This window comes from Arvicanthis niloticus, chromosome 1 (assembly GCF_011762505.2).
Source record: "Arvicanthis niloticus isolate mArvNil1 chromosome 1, mArvNil1.pat.X, whole genome shotgun sequence".
Classification (NCBI taxonomy): Eukaryota; Metazoa; Chordata; class Mammalia; order Rodentia; family Muridae; genus Arvicanthis; species Arvicanthis niloticus.
Window position 1 is genome coordinate 83179289 of NC_047658.1, and position 20656 is coordinate 83199944.

Sequence of the window (20656 nt, forward strand, 5' to 3'; positions counted from 1 at the left end):
AGTTTACAGCTGCCTAGACAGTGCTTGTAAAGATATAGTTAAAAACCTCTGAGAATCACGAGGAGAGAATTTCAGGAATCTCACTAAATAGGGCACTTGATTCTGTCTGAGGGATCAGCAACAGCTTCTCCAAGGGAGATATATCTTATGTGAGTAACAAAGCTTCCCGAGTGGGAAGCTTGACAGAAAGCCTTCTAGAATGAAAACCTCAGATATTCCAGCTGTGAGGTAGACATGGATGCAAGCTTTTGAGGAACTTAGGATGAAGTGTCGGGGCTGCTGAGTACACGGAGACTGACAGATGAGGCTGGCAGTGCAGGTGGCTGCAGTAACTCTCAGTTTGTAACCACCACCACACAACATGAGTGGACTGATGAAGAAATGAAAGCAACTTATTTTGCACAGCTCTGAAGGCAGGGCTATCCAAGGCCAACGCACCAGGAGATTCTACACCGAGTAGGGGCCTGCTTACTCCTACAAGACTTCCCACTTTGCCCTTCCTTACTTTGCCAAATAAGTGTTCTCTTTGAGGCTCCTTTTTTGAGGGCTCCATACTCATGGGCCAATCCTCTCCTGCAGGTTTATTTTCTGACATCATCAGGTGGGGATTACAGCTTTCAGCATAGCACTTTTGGTGGAAACATAAATATCCAACCCAATGCCAAGCTACATTCATAATTCTAGAATTTATCCCTAAAGACAGGTACTTAGAAAAGTTAACTAAAACCAAGAAGCACTGCATCTTCTCCATGCTATTACTATTCAACAATCTTTAAAATAAACAGATTTTAAAAATCCTCTGAAGATTGTACAAACCTATAAATCACATACCTCTAACACCATTCTCAGGAGTTTGGTCTCAGGACCAGCCTGAATAAGACCTTTCTCAGCTTTGCATCCTAGTGACACTTACATAACCAGGTCTGCAAGACAGAATAAGGCAGGGGTTCTTCCAGTCTAACTCAGTTTTAAGGGGAACGTGCTTGAGAGTCTGGTTGAGTGTCTGTGCCAGAGTGATGCCATAGCACTAGTCTGTGTGTGTGTGTGTGTGTGTGTGTGTGTGTGTGTGTGTGTGTGACCCATAGAGACCCATGCCTTGGATGCAAACAACCAAAGTGATGCTAAGTTATGATTGGCAACATGATAAATCTACATTTATCATATTGTAAAAAAAATGTTTTTACTTGTATCTTGTCACATAAGATCTTCAGTAGAGACTGCCACAGAGAAAAGTCTATGGCTTTTTTCATTCATAGTCATATAGTGTTCACATAACTGCTCTTCCCATTGCCCAGTGAGCTCTCCCATTCATTCATAATGCCATTCAGCAAGAACGTACTGAGTGCTAAATTAAGATGCTGTGCGAAATATTTGGATTTATTATTTTATTTAATCTTTATTATAATTATATAAGAAAGAAATAGTTATTATGTTAGTTAGCAACTGTCTCTCCCATTTTTTCTTTTAAAATCAAATTGTTTTAAATAACTAAACAGTGACACACAGTGAAACCCATGTCTGGTTCCTAGCTAAAAGAGATTCTGATGTGGCCCCTGTTCTGAGTTCTCAATCAGCATAGTACAACTCCAGATAGCTGGTACTGCTCATTGAAAATGGCATTTCATACTCATAATTTTATAATCACAATTTTATAAATAGTAAAAGAAAACTTAACAGTACCACTAAATATCATATACTTAATCTTCAACCAATCTAAGCTTGAGTAAAAGACCTAGAACATCAGTTCATAGACTGCAGAGCAGAGAGCAGAGCCATGCAGAATATGGGTAGAGACAGAAGAACTCGCTAGATGGGGGTAAAAGGCCCCTAGTATGTTCTAGCAAATAGAAAATCAACACAAAAATGACACAATGACTTTCCGCATTCTGGACTCTCTTTGGAATAGATTCTCCCTGCAAGTCATTTTATCTAACAAGGACATAGAGTGGCCTGCCCATGCCTGTCTCAAAAAAAAAAAAGGAAAATTCTCCTCAAGCTTAAGTTGCCTATTGGTAGCAATAGGCAATATACTGTTCAACAAAACCAGATACCACCATTATTACCAACAGATTCAACTCTTACTTTCATATTTATCTCCATTCACATGTGAGAACCCAAGGCCTAGTGCATGTCCAGGTTAACATACCCTACCCCTGGTGTGTCACATACTACTCAAGGGGACAATAGAATTTGGAAGTAACAAGTCAGAAAGGAAAGGGAAGCATCCTGAAGAAAGTGACATTATTTACCTGGCTGATGCCCCAAGCCTAGCTCAGTTCTCCAGGGATTCCCTGGGTTCCTCTGCCTATCCAGGAAGCCATGCTGTAAAACTGGATAAGCTTAGCTGTGAAGAGGTAGAAACAGAGGCAGGTAATTACAAAGCCTGATTTAGTGCTTGTTTAGCAGAGAGGAAAATATGTCAGTACTAGCCATTCCAGACTGAAGGAGAGGAGAGGAGGGAGTTTAAAAATAATTACTTGAAAGGTTTACAAATACTTTTACTTCTCATAAACCTTCAATGTCAACAGAACGATCCAGGAAATACAGCTGTGGTTTTCTGGAAGGGCAGAACTGAAGTCCCTGTTTTCAACACAGAAGGTACTTGTGTGGCTAGTCCATTAATATTTGAGGCCAAAGAAGGCTGTCTGAGGGGATAGGAGGTAAGGGAAGAAACAGAAGAGGCGGGCAGCTTTCATTCTGTGTATGAGTTCATTGCTAAGGCTGTCTTGCTTTTCGGCATATTTGTATCCTGCACTTTCCCTTTCTTATTTTTCAATTGTTTATTAAACTATAATTACACTGTTTCCTCCCTTACTCCCACCAACCCCTTCTATGACCTTCCCCTATGTTCTTTTCAAATTCATGGCCTCTTTTTCTTTAATGGTTATTGGTGTGCACATATGTATGTGTGTGAGAATGAACATACACATGTAAGCTGCTGAATCTGTTTAGTGTTTCTTGTATGTTTTTCAGGGCTGATTACTTGGTATTAAATAACCATTTAAAGGGCTCATCCCTGGGTGGTGGTGGTATCTAATTTTCCTTCTTTCAGTAATCATAAACTGCCTGTAACTCTTTATTGGGGGGTGGGGGCCTATGAGATGTCTTCTATCCACATTGGCATGTCACAATTCTACCTATGTTTGAAACTCAAAACAAAATGTGAACCCTTTCCTCCCTCTCCCTTAGCTTCTCAACCCTCTAGCTTCATGGACTTTGTGGACTCAATTTAATTTTCTCCATGTCCTTCCCTTTCACAAAATTCTGAGCTTATTAAGAAGTTTAAGACAGGGACTTCTTTAATCTGCCTTCCTTGTAGATAAGATAATGCCTAGCATTTAATGGAAGTCCTGCTCACACTGGCCATCAACCCCCTTTCATTTCCTTTCTGTGACAACTTCTTGAAATTAATATCATTTCTTCCAACAGTCTTTTCCTCCTCAAAACAAATCTCAAAGACAGAGGTCATCTTTGGTTCTGTAGTCCTGAAGCTCTGGACACATGGGTCACTACATGATACACTAGTTCTTTTACACAGAAACATTGAGCAGTGTGGTGTTAGCAGGATCACTGTGAATATAATTATCTAGTCTCTCCTCTGTACATATGAGGAAACTCAGGTCTAGAGGATAAAAGTGGCCTGCTTTTCAATATTAGCTGGCAAGCAGTGGGAGAGCAAAACCTAGAGCTCAGGTCCATGGCCTTCTCCAGTCACCTTCATGTGCACTCAGGCTTCTGTGTCCTTTGTGTCCATAGAAAATAGGCTGCAGATAAATTTTGTACATTTTATCAAGATACATCTGTCCTAAAAATAATTGAGAGCTAATCTGTGAGTACCCAGAAATGACTTATTTTGGAGAACTCTTTTTAAAATATTTGTTTTTAAATGTACATATTTAAAAGTGCCACCACATTAATTAGGTTAAGGTAATTATAATCATGTTAAGGTATTTTTGGATTTTTAAAAGTAAAGCTTATGCAATTATAGATAAAGGGGTAAAAATGTATCCCAGGCAAGAGTAGATCTGAGGGTTTTCTTGGTCTTTTTATAATAGCCCAAAGCAAAACAGAACAAGTTTAGCCACTGTAAGCCAGTGAGAGCCAGTGAGAGCCACTGAGAGCCAGTGAGAACCACTGAGAACCACTGAGAATCAAGGCCTGCCATTTGATTCACTACTTCTTGTAGACAAATCATGAAAGACAATAAAGAAAATAAATGCAAAGAAAAGTATCCCTACTGAAGGTCCTCTTGCCCAGTTCTGGAACATTCAGTTACTTGGTGACTCACAGCAAACAGGGCAGGAAATTTGATGGCTATGGAGAAGAGAAACTATAGAGAGGCTCAAGACACTTCTTTAAAAGCTTTAAAAGCTAGACTCTATCAGATGGCAGAACTTTCAGTCCTCTACTACAGAAATGATCTGTTGAGATTCATTCTCCAATTGCACTGATTACATTGGGCTACATTTAAAGAGTAGTTCCTTGCCTGATAATGCTGCCTGGTACAATTTTCTAAGAATAAGCAAATTTATTTTTGCCTCCCGTTTGCCCTCCCGCCCTCCTTTCCTCTCTCTCTCTCTCTCTCTCTCTCTCTCTCTCTCTCTCTCTCTTCTCTCTCTCTCTCTCTCTCTCTCTCTCTCTCTCTCTCTCTCTCTCTCTGTGTGTGTGTGTGTGTGTTTGTGTATGTGTTTTCTGAGTGTCTTTTCTTTCACAACATTAAAGAAAATATAAAAGCATATAATGACTTATTTATAGAAACAACAGAAAATCACTGAAATGGCTAGTGATTCAGTTCATGAAGCAAGATATTCAAAGGGATAACATTGAGGACAGGTGGCAACCAGCATTATGGAAGCCAGCAGATCCATACCCACTTCTAGGAGCTGAGTAGGTGCTGCTGAGAAGTCTACCTCTCTGAATGTATTACTGTTCCAGTGACTTTCTAGGCACAGAGTTAGAGTTCACGAGCAAAGCCCCAGACAAGTACATCTCAACTCTATAAAGATGATAAAAAGACTCATCCATGAGCCCAGAGTTTGGGGTTGGGGTTTGTGGATGGCAGTCCTTTGACAGAGGTACCCTTGAAAATCAAGGTGTGGGAGGAGTAAGTTGCACCAGGCACCAAAAAAGGGGTAATATGTCAGAGGGTTGCATCCTCTAGGCCTTATATATTATGAAATGGGCTTTGGATCCCACACTAAGTTGCTGGGTTTCTAGGAAATACCGTGTTAAAACAACATGTCTGACCTTAAAATTCTCAGCAGTACCAACATGGGAATCTGGAGACAGTCCAGGATCCTTGCATTGGTTCACAAGATTACCAAGGAACCAGCTGTTGTTGCTTGAGAAATACTCTACAACTACCTACCTGGCTTCCATGCTCATCAAAATCCTATCTATGATAAAGCTTCCAAGCCAATACAGAATGTAGACAATTATGGGCAGCTATGTAATTAAATAAATAAGTATTTAACAGGGAAACAAATGCACCAAAATACGGTGTTTTCTAAATGCTACCTTTCTACTCTAGTCACTGAACAGAACAAATGTTGTTCACTGGAAATGAATGTTCAGTATGTAAGAACACTGTGCTGTTTTCATAATGAACTTGGTTTTGATTTCTCATTAAACTTTGGAAGACTGAGCAGAAACACACTACTAAACAATATTCAAACATATCATAAAATCCACAGATTTATTAAAAATTCATTTTACATTAATACCAAAGTAAAATGTGCATTTTTTAGAACTATTGAAGGAGAAAGGGATGTATTCTGAACTTACCTGTAAGGAATCAGGTAAATGATAAGGAATAAAGTAAAATATTCTCTTAATTTCCTCCTATGCTTTCTTTAAATTCAAGCAAATGTTTTGCCCTATTTCAGGGCCAATTCCGTTGTCACTGTTTAAACAGCAAATTATTACTATTGCCAACTATAGAACTTTGTCACATTGCAGTGATACCCATGGTTTACTCTCAAGCTAGCAGAAACGGAATGCCTTGTATGTGGTGGCCATAGTGGAAAACATTCAAATGGTGAATAACAGCACACAGCATGCTTTATTGTCAGTAGATACAGATACATAGCTCAACAATTTCCCTTGAACATTAACAAGGTTATAACTACATAAAGGGCTGAATATGAAATTTATAAAATAAGATTTTACATGTTGCTCTGAGAAGCTGAATCACATCCTGCCCAAGAGTGCACCTCCTTTAGCTATCACTTCTGCTCACTAATTGTGTGGTCTTCAATAAGCCATGTAATCTCTCACATATGGGAAATGGGACACAAGCAGAACCTTCTCCACAAATTACTGTGGCAGTAAACCTGAACTCATTATTAGTACTTCTTGTTTCTATAGCACATTCTCTTTAAGAGAAGTCCATTTATAGGGCTGAGGCTGGAGCTTGGTGGATAGAGCACTAGCTTAGCAGGTGGAAGGGAGGGAGGGAGGGAGGGAAGGAGGAAAGGAGAGAGAGAGAGAGAGAGAGAGAGAGAGAGAGAGAGAGAGAGAGAGAGAGAGAGAACATTTTTGGATGGGGGTGTAACTCAGTGGTAGAGCACATTGCTAACATGTGCAAAGTCCTGGATTCAATCCCTAACACCAGAAAAAAAAAAATCAGAAATGAAAACAGGCAAACAACAAACCAGGAAAACAAAGACTAGTCTAACAAAAGCATTTACAAATGACTGAAACAGCATGGCTGGGAATGGTTTTGACTAAGAGCACTTCACTAAGCTTTGTTCTAATGAAGCTCCAGAAAAGTCCCTTTGCTAGCTGAAAGGTAAAACTTCCCATGAACAGACCGGTCCCAATCCCTGCTGGCCTGTGTTTAGTATTATCTCCTCTCAGCCTGTTTCTTTGAGCCAGTACTGGAGGCTGCATACTACAGAAATAAGATGTTCATGCTGAGAGTGAATGTGGCAAGATTTATAAAAGTTCCCCTCCCTCGGGTGACAGGGAAAGTACCTTACTATTCTCTAGGGAACAGGAACTTTGTATAGTCTTTGTTGTTATTGTCTATTCTTGGAAAGAGGAAAAAAAAAGAACTTTAAACATTCAAAGTCCTGGCATTTTTGGAGAGCGTTTTGGCTCTCACTATCTCTTCTAAGCCTACTGTACCATGTCCAGAAAACTCTATTCCTGATGTCAAATAGCAGCTTTGGTTTGTTAAGAAAGCATTTTCCAACAGACCATGGAATATTTATGTCTCTGTGCAGCTCTTTGAAGGAATAATCTTATGTTTTTTGTGCCTGTCTTGGGTCAGAGGTTCAAATCAGCATTTCTTTCTGTCATTCCTTATATGCTGTGTGATAATTTACAGCACAGTAAGATGAATCATAAAACAAAGTGACTATTTGACTTCAGCGACTAATTCTAGTTAATCAAAGATTTCCAGCCTCCTCTCAGCATGAATGCTGTGTGGAAAATATGAGAAGAACAAAGCGTTTTGTCAAGTAACACACCTCGTGATATAAACACATATGTCTCTTAAAGGAAATTTTATCGTTTCCACATTATCGACACACAAAAGGCGCATTCTTGTCGCAGACCTGGTGTGACTGTGGAGTCATCGTTGTTGGAAACAAGAGCCTGATTAGGTTCCCACACAGATATGAATAGACTTTCCTTCTTTTTATTTTTTTTGTGAAATAGCTGCTTTTATTCCTTTTCAAACAGACTGGTAATTGTCACCCTAAAAACACTGAATTGTGCTCAGACAACATTTGTTTCTGCTCTTTCTTCCTGTCGTTTTAGAATTGGCCAATAACATTACTGTCCCTTCTTGTTGGCCTTCTTCTGGTGAGTCTGAGTTAATCCACAGCTGTGTGGATGTGAAAAAGGTACATAGCAGGCCACGGCTGCTGGGTCTCTTGTCTGCTAATAAAGTGCGCAGTCTGCAGGACAGATGTTAGGGGACCTGTTAAATAAGTCAGTGACAGAGATCCTGACCTCTGCCAGGGAACATTTTATTATTCCAGAAAGGGGCATAATTACAACATGTTAACAATGAGAAGAACGGAGCCTTTCTTTACAGATTTAACTTCTTGTTACATGTTTTGGTCAGAATAAGAGTATCCAGGCCCATTCACTGAGAAGCACAAACTGCAGATTATGGAATTTTCCCAAATCCCCAGGAAATGGTTAGACCTTGGCTTTGTGTCAATCTTCCACAGTGTTGTTTATTCAGCATGTATCATTATACTATTTGTACAGAGTCACTTGCCACAGGGTGCCATTGTACTGAAGGGGATATCAATCTTACCAAACAGTTCTTTAACTATTAATTCTAATATAATGGAAAATGTAAACTAGAGATCAAATTAATATAGGAATAGAACACACTAAAGTGACTCAGTAGACCTTATTCTGATTTACTATTCTTGGCAGGAGTATAGTCATGTCTACCACAGGCATTGCAGATCCTCCCTCATGTTGCCTAAAAGGAATGCTGCTCTCTGACTCCATGCTGACCTTTCCAGGCTCACCTCTGCTTGCTCCTGCACATTCAACCTGGACCAAGGACTTCTAAAGGGACACATTGTTGCTTTTGTCCCCATGCCCCCCACCCTGCCTGTTTGCCTAGGGATGTCTCTAGGTCTCTGCCATTGTGCCTCTCTCCCTACACTTTCTAGGAGTCAATATTGCCAGCATCTCACCCAGGAAGTTTGCCAGAACTCCCCCAGGCAGAGCTAAGTGCTTCCTCTTCCCACAGTGTTTTCAAACTGCAAACACATCTATTTTAACAATTATTATGCTGCTTGCTAGATCATGGACCTTCAGAGGGCAAGGGTTGAGCTTTATTCATCTTTCTATATCCAAAACAGAAAAGGGTGCTTACTACATAGTAGACATTTAATACGCATTTCGAAAACTAATGTATAAGTGAACTAAATAATCTTTTCTAACGCCTACCATCACTACAACAAGGTTTTATTTTGTATTTTAATGGATAATCTTAACTATGTTGGTGAAACCAAATGCAAACACACATACACACACATGCGCGCATGCAAACACACACACACACACACACACACACACACACAGTATTTATATCACCAAAAGTAGATAACAATGTAAGGCATACTATCTTCTTGGCTATATGTTTCTATTCAGCTGAAACTTATTTACACTAAGCAATGGGGTTTCTCTTTGCCTTGGTGCTTGCATTTCTCTGTCCCTTCACCCAGGCCACTGATAAGCACTGCAGCTTTAGCAAGCTAATCTGACTCTTTGGGTCACAATTTTTTTTAGTATAAAACAAAAAGATTCATTAAACACTTGGCAGTGTGCAAAGCACTTTTCGTAGGATTTTTTTTATCCCCATGGACATTATTTCTAAAACCACTCAACAGAAGGATTTGAGTATTGGGAAGGTTAATTTGTCCAAAGTCAAGTAACAGGCTCAAGGCAGGGCTTAGCAATCGAGTCTGTCAAGATTTTTCTAGCTTTCCAGCTATGAAAATCTGCAGCTTTCACAATCTTACTATTGACTTGTGAACATTTTTTTCTCTATCTTTTGTTCTTTTTGTTTGGTTTTTGTTGTTGTTCCTTATCAGAAGGAACTCAAAACTAAAGTATTCTAATTGCCAACAAGCTGTGGTTCTCACAAGTACATCCTGTGGGACCTCATGGCTTTTGAAGTCAGGAGCATAAGATACATATATGAGGTCAGAATATTTCTCATCATTTAGATACAAAGATTTGTAAATATGTAAACATCTACCACCAATGAACACCACTGTGTTATCTCTTCACTTCACTTTGAACCACTAGGAGTTACCTGGTTTCCTCCCTGGACTATAATAAGAGGGTAGCAAATTGCTTAGTTTGTCTGACCCTATCACTTATCTACACATGATGCAGTTCCCTGGGTGTGGAGCCAACACTTTCTGTATGTAAGAAAGGGGTCTTAAGCAGGTGACCAGCATCCCCAATAGAAGTGGTGTCTTCTTGTTCTTGTTTGGTGGTGTAGATTCAAGGTGCTGAGGGCAAAAGCAATGAGAACACCCTACATGGCAGTTCTCCTTTGTTTTAAAGTGTTTGTTTGCTTGCTTGCTTGCTTGCTTGCTTGCTTGCTTGCTTGCTTGCTTTTCTCTTCAAGCAGACCAAGTGATCATCCATTGCGAATGCCACACTAAAGCAGTTTTCCTTCTGAGTTTTGAAATGGGGCCTCTGACAGGGAGCTAGACACAATTAAGTGACCTTTGTCTGCTTGAGCATTAAACAGCCCATTGCCATACAACTTAGAGGGAATTTCAGAAAAGAAGATGTTCTGGTTGTTTTGTTTTGTTTTTAAATTTCTCTCCCAGTTGACTAGAGGGAGATTTGGAAAATGGAGCTCCCATCCTTTCGCCAGTGTTAATTAAATACAAATCACTCAGAGTGGGAGCGGTTAACTGGGAGCAACACACTATTCCTTTCCAACACATTCCTGTGAGCACAGACAAGGTGATCTGTTATGAGAAGACTCTCAAGCCCAGAGGTCTCACTGATGAAAAATTATAAGAGGCAAAGCAACATAATGTGACAACTGTTCATAGAAAAACACATTTCAGACTACCAATTTCCATATCCATTGTGCTTAAGTAACACATACCATAAAGGAAATTGGCGGAACAGATGGTTTCAGTGTTGGGGAACCAATGCAAACCCGTTTTTCACATGAATGCAATACGACAGTGAAAGCCGCCATGGAAGGCAGCTGGCTTCTTACCTACAAAGTCTACTTTCCCCTCAAGTTAGAGAAATTTCCCCAGCACTACAGTATCAGCATATTTTTCCCTTGTGTCAGACACCCTGTCTTCTACAGCGTCAACTGGACAAGTTGCCCAAACTCTAAAAATGGAGCTTGCTGAACCGGCGCTTCTGTCCCGGCCACTTTAAATTAGAAAACTCTTCAGCTGCTCCACTAATGGTTCTGGAAGTTTCATACACTGTCTGGATCTATTTGTAAATTAAATCGTTTAAAATAAAGCCCTTTAATACTCCATAATCAGTCGTGTCTCTCGGAACATGACTTTACTGGGAATGCTCCTTCCTGACTCTCCTATTGTCCCGAGGTTCCCGGGAAAGAGGCAGCCAAGCGATAATTCAACATTATCACTGGTCCAGTGCACTAATCGCTTAAAGAGCAGCAGAGGCTCGGTGCTCTCTGCCCCTGGCTCCCGCAGGCTCCTGGCCCCAGGCAGGCAAGGCGACCCAGCCACAGCCAGATGTCAGGAGGCACAGTCAGCTCCTCATGCAGCAGGCGCTCACTCCAGTATGGTTAAACATCTGCTTCCTCTGCAGGCGAGCAACCTGCTGAACACAGTCTGAGCGCTGTGCAGGGGAGGGATGGCCAAGGACACAGTTCCCAGCTCCTTTAGGAGACCCATCAAAACTCTGAAATTGCAAGACAGCCCCAGAAACTCTCCAAAGGATAGAGCTGCACACCGCAGAAGCATTCTATTTTCTCGCAGTAGTTCTCAGGCTTGTTAATTCTTTTTCAGCTTGAAGTTTCTTCTAGACAGCTGGAAATTCAAAAAGTATGCGAATTCCTTGGGGTGTGTAGAAGACCACACTGACTTTGAAAAACGTCTCCTTTATGATTTAATTAAATCGGACTCCCTTCACTTCCATGTTGCTATAAGAGAAACACTTTGTGAAGGAGTTCCTAAATGGCTGTGTATCCTGCCAGCCTTATGCCTCCTCCTGCGCCGCACCAGTCAGTGGAATTTAAAGCAAAGGATCCTCACTGAGGAATAAATTCTAGAATACACCCAGCCACCTACTAGAGTCCTGCCTGGTCACTAGGGAAGAAACCTGGTCCAAGTCACTTGATTCACCTGAGCTTTCACTTCTTCTTCAAACCTATGGGAGCAACATTAAAAACACTTCTTACAGCCGGGCAGTGGTGGCACACGCCTTTAATCCCAGCACTTGGGAGGCAAAGGCAGGCAGATTTCTGAGTTCGAGGCCAGCCTGGTCTACAGAGTGAGTTCCAGGACAGCCAGGGCTACACAGAGAAACCCTGTCTCTAAAAAAAAAAAAAAAAAAACAAAAACAACAACAACAACAACAAAAACCCAAAAAAAAACCCCAAAACAAACAAACAAACAAACAAACAAAACCAAAAAACCACTTCTTACAAAGGCTAACTATAAATTGCTTTTAAAACTGGACAACAGATGCTGTATAAGTGCATGTATGTATGCACGCGTACACATATGCAATATCACAATATTCTGTCAGTGTACAACTAGCATACAAAGAGATGGATTTCATTTTGTCATTTTTATACACATACATCATCACAACTGGCTGTTATTTAATGATTTAGCTTTTCTTTTTCTTTGTATGAGAAAGAAATTCAGGTTTTGTATTATTTAATTAATACATCAGATACAGATCCCCTGCCAAGAATAGTCTCATTCATATTATTGGCTCTAAGGAAAAGGACTCCCCACACCAAAGTTAATGACCAACTCCCATATCCTCACCAAGTTTCATAGTCACACCACTCTGATAGAGCATGTATACCATTGAAGTAAAAATTAGCACCCCCTTTGGAAAGCTAAGCACATACTGTGTGCTTAATTCCCTCAGGAGAGCTGTGGCTGCTATCAGCAGAACAGGCTGGCTAGTATAAAACTTTCAGTTTTGAGGCTCAGAGAAAAACAAACTGGTCTTGATGTGAGACAATCAAACAGGTCGTGATTTGTAACAATCTGCCTGTGTCTGAATGGACAGGCAGGTGGATGCGGATACTTCTGTTCCAGTGAGTGATTGCTATGTCCTATTCTCGCCTCTATTTTCTCCTTCTCCCACCAGAATACAAACTCAGTAAAGGCAGGTGCTTTGAGCATCCACTGATACCTCCTGCTTTCTATGCTTTTCTCAAACTCAGCCCTGCTGGCACTTGAGGCAGGATGCGCTTCTGTTGCCAATGGCTATCTAATGTATTGCAGAATCTTCAGGACCTCTTACCTGGTGCCACAGTAATCTCATTGCTCTCTGTCAATCAAAGCAAAGTGTCTCCAGACACTGGCAATCAAGCCTTCAGGAGAAAACTGCCCTCAGTTCAAGCCTGTTACCTAGAACAGTATGTGGCACACAACAGGCACTAAGTAAACAGTGGGGAGCAACTGAATCACTACATTTCTTTTGTTTGGATTTGCTTATAAACTTAAAAAAGACATTAACTTTAGAGCAGTTCAAGTGTGACTGCAAAATGAAGAAGGCACAGAGATTTTCCATCAAGCAGGCCTGATATGCATATGGTCTTCCCATCCCCATCAGAGGGGAACGGTTACTGAGGGTGAGCCATATCAACTTGTGTGCTCACCTATAGGAGGGTCATTCAGAGCTCCACATTCTCTATGTTCCACAAAGCATGGATTTATATTTCCAGAGTATTTTCACAGCTCCTAAAATCCCATGACCTGCCTTGTCCCGTCCCTCTTTACCCCAAACCTTGGTAATCACTGTTTTCACAGATACATTTCATTTTTCAAACTTGCTGAGCATAAATCACTTATAAACTCTCTTAAAGATATATTTTGATCTATCTATATATCTATATCTATGTATCTAGATATTTATAGATATAACTTTAATGTGAGATAGATTTATTTGTTTGTTTGTTTATTTGTTTGACAGGGTTCATGTAGCCCTGGCTGGGCTAAAATTTGCAATGTGGACAAGGCTGACCTTGGACTCTTATTCCTGCAAAAGTGCTGGGATTATAGATATATGCCTCTGTGATCAGCTTAATAAGTGTTAAGTTTAATGGTCATATCCAAGCAAATATTTGAACTTTAATTTTATTGGTCCTTTAAGAATTTTATACAATATTATTACTATATTCACTCTTCCCCAACTCCTCCCAGACCTACTTGTTCCATATCAACTAGTCAGATGAATTTTAAAATATGTATTATTTCATTATTTAACTTAACTGGGTAATAATTTCATTAATAATTAAGTTAATAATTTCATTATTTACCTCAAGTACTTAGGCAAATTAGTAAAAAATTGATAGATAACCCAAAAGTAGACTTTCTAGATAATAGTTCTGTCTTGAACTGGATTCTAGCATAATACACTGTCCTTTGTAGGAGGTGAGCCAGTTAAACAAAGGATGTGTCTTAAGTAGTTGTTCTTCATACATGTCTTTTACTTCTGCATTCCTTCATACTGCTCAAAGTTAATACCTCCGGAGGAAATACTGTCAAGGTACCAAAGAGAAGGTCTAGGTTAAGTCTCATCACAATGTCAAGTGTTGGTCCCAGGTATGGTCACTAGTGTAAAAGGAACAGGACAATAAATGGACTCTCACACAGCCTGCCAGAACTTGAGAATTCTAACTTAAGTATTTGCCTCAGCAACAGATCAGGAAGATGCAGGCCATGGGAAATGTATTCAGTTCTATTCAGCTTTTATTCTTCTTCGTTTGGCAAACAAGAGTGCAAATTCTGCATTAACTGTTTATTGATAAAAAGGAATTGTGTCTGTTTATAAAACTGGGATAAGTGAGTGTTTATTCCTCTCAAAATTTTGATGTTAATATCTGCTACTATCACTAATTATAAAGACTAGAACATACTGTGGTTTTTTTAAATATGTGTATCATTCAGCACAGAGTAGATGTTTACAACTGAGAAACGAGTCCTTTGTTAGTAACATCTAAATTATATCTACCTCTCTAAATATATAATATGTGAAAAATTATAACTCATTATCACAAGCCTTAAATTCTAGAATAGCCAAAATAAATTGAGATGGCTTCAAACAATTATATAAAGGGTGAAACATTGCAAAGCTTCCCTGTACTGACAACTGGGTAGACTCTTACAAACCTGCAGACCATATGCACTCTCCCAAGAGTAAAGCAGAAAGGTAGATCTGTGAGGCTAACCAATACATGCCATCCCTCGTGGGAAGAAGTTTTGTAGTGGAGTTGGGTTATGTCTCTTTTACTTAACTATCACTAAGAATGGTTTAGTCTTGATCAGTCTTAAATGTTACCTGACAGATCAAATTAGTTCATGATATCTTTTCCCGATATACATGTCCCAACTGTTGGCTCTACTCACTCATCCTGTCATTGAAAACTGGATGAAAGTTTCTTCTGACACAGGAATATTTTTCTCTTTCAACATTTCTAATGCATTCTCAGTCAGCTCCTGCTCTAACTCCAGTATACACATATGCAGACAATACCAATCCAAAATGCTACGAAGTTTATGTGGAGAGACAATGATTGCAGTGTTCTTACGGAAGGAGCTGTCACTACTGTCTACTTACTTACATGCAAGGACAACTGTCCCTCGGTGTTAGTGAGGGATTTGTCTCACCCCTCCTTGATGCCTAAATCTCTGGTTACTCAAGAGAGAATATAAAACCCTTATAGAAAACACATGACCTCTACATATCTTTCCATGTCTTTCAGCTCATCTCCAGCTCTTGTATAATGCCTAATGCAAGGCAAATGCTGTGCAAACACTTGCTAAACTGTATTATTTAGGGAGTCATGACAAAAATAACCTGTGCACATTCAGTAGAGATGTACAGTTTTCAAGATACTTTTCTTCCCATGGATGGTTGGATTCATAGATTGTAGAACTCACAAATAGTAAGAGCTGACCATTTTTGCATAGTGGGAGATTCTTGACTGTGGAGTGAGTAACAGGTAGGGTTGGAGGTGAATGACTCTTGGTGGGGATGTGGGGCTCTTCACATTAGTAGAAGTTTTGTTCTTCCAGCATACTGGCTTCTACAGAACTATGTCTCTGAGGGAATAGTCTAATGCTCCAAGAACCAAACAACAAACCAAAGGAAACTGGGCATATGGAGAAGAGCCAACCCGTTCAACTTCATGGCACTGCTTTAAAACTAAGTGAAAAATCAATCATCTTAACGGAAATCCCCTCACCCTTTGTTTGATTATACACGGATGGTCAATTAGTACAAATTTTGACTTTGGCAACTATAATAACCAGTCAGATGTCCAAGGACTAGAGAATGCTTCTGTATCTCCCTTTAACTTGCTTAGTTTTCCTTTAGCTTCTGTCAAGGTTCCTCAAAAACATGCACATTTTCTTAAAGTGGCATCTGCAAGTGAAGACTTACATACTCCATACAGACAGAGCATGAGACCAAATGTCGTAAGAAGAGTGTTAAAGAACGTTAGATGTGATGGCCACCAAAACAAAATTCACTCTTGCTCATTTTATTAAATTCAATGCCAAGTAATGTTGGGGATTTTACATTGAGAAAGAAAGAAAGGGGAAGAGAGAGAGAGAGAGAGAGAGAGAGAGAGAGAGAGAGAGAGAGAGAGAATGGAAAAGAATGCTTAAATCGAAGTTCAATGCCTGACAGTCCTGTCAGATGACTCTGAGGAGCTTGGTGATGTTGGAATGATCTCATTTAGTTGCCAGCATTTGGGGAAAAATAATTTATGATCCCATATACTATTCATGACAACACTGAATATATACATACATATATATATATATATATATATATATATATATATATATATATATTGCTTTTCTCACTGTGAAAAGGCTGACAAAAGGAAATATTTTGGAAATAGTGCTCAGCAAACAGCAAGTAAGCGACGGCCGGAAGCAGAGCTCAGGCCGCAGAGCTCAGGCCGCATCCCATGAGTCCAGGGCACATGGGATCCAGCTGTGCGGTCCTCACAAGCCTTGTACTTCTTGAACGAATGGCAAGAAGAGAAGCTGAGGGGTGGGTATGTGAAGACTGATTAGTAAAAGGCAAACATTTCTCCTCAAAATGCAGCCCTTTGATTGGTACCAAGACAAGTTTAGAACAACAAATTCCTTCTTCTCTTCAGTGGCAGTGCTCTGCGTCTCTGATCAACTCTATTGACTCCCAATGCCACCCAGCGAAGCCAGCCTGCACCAGCACCCACATCTCTAACATGAGGCATGTTTATTTGTAATTGCCACGAAGAAGACAGGGTCCCAGCAGCCAGAGAGCCCCTAAACACAACGTATGAAGACGGAGCTAAAAGAGCAGGGAATCTCTCCCACACAAACAGGAATGGTTTCTCTTTCCACATGAAGGACTAAATTGGACAATATTTTTTTTTTAAGATATGTTCCTTTTAATTTTAGCAAAAAACCTTTAATATGTTCCTCCATCTTTGTAAACTTGGCAAGACTTTTCCTCTAAGCAAAACACAGTAACCAACAAACATGAAAATTTAATTCTATTGAATTTTTTAAAAATTTTCACCCCCAATTCCTTCATTTAGGCTACTACCCATGGTACCACTATAAGAACCAGTCTGTTAAAATATGTCCCAACTAAAGCTTGGTGGCTTTGAATGCTTGAAAATCCTTCTCAGGGGCTAATGAAGACAGAAACTCTGCCTGTGACAATATTAAGTTTGCTTCCTCTGGTGATCCAGAGAAGTGAGCAATCTGTCAGCAATGCATTGAGGGAAATTACTTGTCTTGGAGGAATAACTGCTGACAGTCACTTTATCTCAGGGCTGACCCAAACATCTCCCCACTGACAAACAAATTACTGTCTAACTTTGAAAAGGTAGCTAGCTGGTTTTAATTTTGACTTCTCTTTCAGAATCATTTATATAATACCCACTTCCACCATTTATTGTATTTTTAAAGGGGTAGCAGAAGTGTTCCGCAGTGTATATAGAGGGGCAGGTTTGAATTTATAAGGAAGAAAAAAAGAAATGGAAAAAAAAAAAAAACACGAGGCTACCTTCAAGACTGCACATGGACGGAATTGTGAAGCCGACTCCACACTGAGACTGGCTGCACTGCCAGCGGCTGACTGGGTGAGTGAACACATCACCACACAGTTCTGTAGGAATTAATTTTCTTCAATAAAATGATTTTTAAGGATCATATATTTCACAATCTAAACATATGTCACTGTTTCATAAACAAAATAAATGGATTAAAATAATACATTACCAATATGCTGACATGTAGAGATATTTTAATTAGAAATTCTTAAGCTGTGTGGTATTTAACTGCTGGATTTGCTGAAGTGAAGCATGCATCATTTAATAAGAAGGCATGAGGCAGGTGTATCACTTTGCATATGGTACCAGATTGTGTTTAATATAAGCTACAACTATGAGGCAGCATTGCTCCCAATTAAAAACAAAACAAAGCAAAATTACCCTGGGATCTATCATTGACAGTAATCAGGTAAAGTGAATCATATACTGAAAATACTTTTAAATAGAAAAGAAATCCAAAACTCAGGTTTTGAGACAGTATATCTCCAGACAGAATCTAACATCATATCTATTTAAAGGCCATATTTACATGACTGCCTCATTATTCTGGTCCCCTTTCCTGAATGTTCTTTCTGACTTACTTAAGGACCAGTGCTAACATAGCTACAGAAAGCAAATGGCAAATGGTCCAGAAATGTATACGGTGAGCGCCCCAGAGTAAGTAGCAATATAATATATTGTTTACTGTGGAAAGTGCCCTCTGTTCTGGAAAGGTCAAAAGCATTGTAACCTTAGAGTTACAGTTTCTGATTGTTCCCAGGGTTAAATATATTATCAAAATTAATGGTTCAAGCCCCTCAGCCTTCAGATATATGAGTATTCGTCCCTCTATCTGCTGAACTGTTTAACTAAAAATAGCACCTTTGGCCTCCACTCTGCTGATATCATGTCCCTGAGGCAGAGACAACCAGGCCTTAGATCAGAACAGCTTTCCCTGTCTTCCTTAATTTAAAGACAAAATTAGAATATGCTAATGGCAGAAGGGTCATTCCATTTTTAATACCTTTTCTCTCCTTGATGCAAATTTTCAGACTTTAGGGTGTGACTAGTGTTGCTAGGGTTGCAGACGTGACCATAGAAATGCCAACTTCTGAAGGGAAATCAACAGGTAGAAAAGGCAAAGCCCTGAGTATGATGATGGTTAACCATCAGTATGCTGTAGAGTGCTCCTCCCAGGATGCTCTCCTTGTAAAGAAATCCTGGCACTGTCACAGCTTATCATGATCCCAATTATTGACAGAAACATGACATATTACTTTGCCAAAGGGATGAAGAAAGCCCCAGCTTACAAAGGTGATGATTTAATTGCAGTAAAGAAGTTATCACAAAGTTTTCTCTCTAAATATCCTAATATTGTTCTAAATGTTACTGTCCAGCAGTTTAGATACAGGTGTCTATTGTGTTGTTTAAAGATGCCCCAGTTAATATACCATGCTCAGACCACAAAATCTGGAAAACCTGCCTTTCATACAAGTGTAACCAACATCAAAGGTTTGTTGACATGCAGAAAAATACTTTTTTTAATGGAAAGAACCACATGTCCTCCTGTGGATGTGGATCTATCTTATGATGTATACTCTTCTACTTGTAGACAATTGTAAATGTGGATGAAGTGTAACATTTAGAAAGGCAATCAAGGGAGGGTAACATTAGCTAACAAGGAAAGACAGGCTGCAGGTCAAAAGGACAGTGAGCTGTGGAAGAAGATATAAAGCTAGTTGTTTTCTAGTTTTGACTTTTTTTTTTCCTTCTTTTTGAAGTAGATGCATGCATAAAAATGTGGTCAACAGTAAGTATAAAATCCTAACCAAAGCTCCAATGGCCAATATAACTGTACAGAAGTTCACTGAGATTTGGGGAGTTTGGAAATGGATTCCTTAAACCAGCTATGTGATGTTTTTATCTGTGAGTTCATTACAATGAAGATATTTCTTTATAATGAAAATTTTAATTAAATAAATAAATAAAAATTTAAATGTAGGCAAGAGAATATAGTACAAATAAAAACCCAGGATACTCTCAGACCAGATATACTTAAACTACAAAGCTGTAAAAGTTCTTGCATAGGATGTGGTTGGCCCAATTAGAGCAACAGACATGTGGTATTGGCCTAGCTTCTATGGCAGCACCTCTGTGACTCTGGGAAGCTATAACACTATGGTTTCCAGGAGCCAGATCTGATACAGCAGGCATGTGTGCTTGTGAGGGAAGAGATCAAGAAGAAGCATGAGGTAAAATAATGGACCTGGTGGATCCTAGCTGAAGGGAGGAGGAAAGGACAGAAAACAATATCCCTACAAAAAAAACCAAGGCAAAGAGCTTGTATGGAAGTCATCCACTTCCCCAGTATTCTAGGCACTTCACAGCTCCTTGGGCTGGGTGTTCTGAGTGGGTCAGCTTGCTACCTACCATCATATATCATACAGAAAGGATGCCTCCTATCTCTATATACTCTTCTTTAGCCCTTTCTGGAAAGAACTGATTTTCACACTGCCCAGGACCATGGCAGCATTTCTACAGCCAAGAGAAAGGCCTTTGAAAGAAAGGTTTCCTGGCTATGCAGAAGGCAGCATAGTGTGCCAATCTGTGTATAGTCATGTCAGAGTCTCTTACTTCCATCAAAGAGCAGGGATGTAACAGAGGACACTGCAGCTCTTCCTCTGGCTGTTTCAAGGTAGCCTTTTATCTTGTTCTCCTCCTTAGGCATGATCACCTCAGCATCTACCATCATTTCCAAGTAGTGGACTCAAAAGCAGCAGAAATCAAGCCCAAAGGTCATGGGCAACTGATCTGTCTACATTAATAGGACCAAAGGGCTAAATATAGATACAATTAGAGTTTTTTTAGAGGAGTATAATGGGT

The 20656-nt window shown here is 39.7% G+C and overlaps 1 protein-coding gene across 20 annotated transcripts in view; it reads right to left on the reverse strand.

Moving 5' to 3' along the window:
• Sox6 (SRY-box transcription factor 6) overlaps positions 1 to 20656 on the reverse strand; it is a 586344-nt gene that overhangs the window by 87657 nt on the left and 478031 nt on the right. The gene's annotated exons all lie outside the window — the stretch shown is intronic.